The following is a 2,008-nucleotide window of genomic DNA, read 5'->3' on the forward strand; positions in this document are numbered from 1 at the left end:
GTGGCTGGCCATCAGCATGGGGGGCTGGGGGGTGCTGGCGTGTGCATAGCCTGATGGCTGCGTGTGTCTCTCACTGGGTGTGTGACCTGTGCCCAGGATTGTGCATCTAACGGAGGCTCTGACACTGTGCTCCTCCCTGTGGGATCCGAGCACCTTCCAGCCACGCAATAAGCAGCATGAGGATGTCTGTCACCCCTGGTTTGTTCCCATGGCCCCTCTCCGGAGGCAGGGCAGGGGTTGGGCTGGGTTTGGGGGTGGTTTTTATGGCCATGGTGCTGCTGTTTGCTGGAGAAGACCAGTCAGAGCAGAACGCCTGGCACTGGGAACTGGAGGTGGGGACGTTTGGGATGGACCTTAGTTCTTTGGGGAGGGGGGTGGGTCATGCCATTTTGGGACCAGCTCCCGAGAAAGCCCTGTCCCCTGAGCTGAACCCTGACAGCGAGAGTTCCTCAGCCGCGGTCCCCATCCTGGAGCTTTAGGGTCTTCTACATACCCCGGGCCTGGCCACCAGGCCAGTAAGACAAGGCCCCAAGACTCAAGATCTATGGGAAGCCAGAGCAGAGCCGCCCAGACAGCGTCACTCATGGACCCTGCTGCGTGACAGCTCCAGGGTCCTCTTTGCTGTGGACCAACTGCGGGTGGGTGCCTTCTACCAGAGGAGACACATGAGCATGGTCGGAGGGGTGAGGGGGGGGCACGGGCGTGGGCCCAGTGGATGTGGGAATGGCAGTGTCCAGCTGGGCAAGCATGCAGAAGAGCGTGCGTGGGGGGGGTGCTGTGCGAAGTGCAAGGGGGTGAGTGTGCCTGGAGGATAGACAAGCATGCCAGAAGGTGTGCAAGTGTGCCAGGGATACAAGTGCGCAGGGTGGATGTGCAAGTGTGTGGGCAAGCATGCCCAGGACGGGCGGGAGAGGGGGCGAGTGTGCCTGGGGACGTGCAGGAGAGGGGGCGAGAGTGTCCGGGGACATGTGAGAGAGGGGGGCTGAGTGCCTGGGGACATGCAGGCCAGGGGCGAGGGTGCCTGGGGATGTGTGAGCTAGGGGCCAGGGTGCCAGGAGACGTACAGGCAAGGGGCGAGCATGCCTGGGGAAGTGTGGGTGAGGGGCGAGGGTGCCTGAGGACATAGGGGCGAGGGTGCCTGGGGTCATGCGGGCGAGGGGTGAGGGTGCCTGGGGACGTGTAGGTGAGGGTGCCTGGGGACGAACGGGCAAGGGGCGAGGCTGCCTGAGAACATAGGGGCAAGGGTGCCTGGGGACGTGCGGGTGAGGGTGCCAGGAGCACATAGAGCTGGATGGGCGTGTATATGTTAATATGAAAAGCCCTGAGATTTGCCCAGGAAGGCGAGTGACGCCCGCGGTAATTGATGGGCTGTAAATCTCCCTGCTCCCCCAGACAGGAGCAGTGGGATATTTATGGTGGTCAGCCGGCTGCAATGCAGCTCGATATTTCCGGCCTTTCCCCCTTGTGCCATTGGATTCCGTGTGGCCCTGGCAGGGGCAGGAGCTGCTGCTCAGACACCCCTGGTCTGGCCTGGCCTCGGCTTCCCCACGTGTCCCCCCCCCTCACTGCAGCCCAGAGAAGGACAGTGCCAAAGCAGCGCCCCAGCCCCTGCCAGTGCCTACAAACCCGCCTGGTGCCCACCTGGGAGATGCCAGCTTCCCTAGGTGCTTTCCCAGGCAGCTGCCAGCCTGGGGGGGGGGCAACACGGGCTCCCATCACTGCGGGAATCCTGATGCCCGTAGCTTCCCCCCATGCCCCAGCTGTGCCCACCCCCGTGCCAGCTGGCCAGGATGCCCCACAGCTCCCTTCAGAGCCGAGGGGGGGAGGGCAGGAGCCATGTGCCCGGTGCCAGCCCGGTGCCAGCCGCGGGGGAGGCCGGACGATGCTGGGCGAGGCTCGGAGGCGAGTCCCCCCGCCCGGCCCCAGCTGCAGCAGCGCTCTGAGCACAGGCGCTGACAGGTACCGTGCGGGGCGGGGGGAGCTGCCCGCTCCCAAGGCAGCCGAGAGC

Source organism: Gopherus flavomarginatus, chromosome 8, assembly GCF_025201925.1.
Source record: "Gopherus flavomarginatus isolate rGopFla2 chromosome 8, rGopFla2.mat.asm, whole genome shotgun sequence".
In the NCBI taxonomy this organism is placed as follows: domain Eukaryota; kingdom Metazoa; phylum Chordata; order Testudines; family Testudinidae; genus Gopherus; species Gopherus flavomarginatus.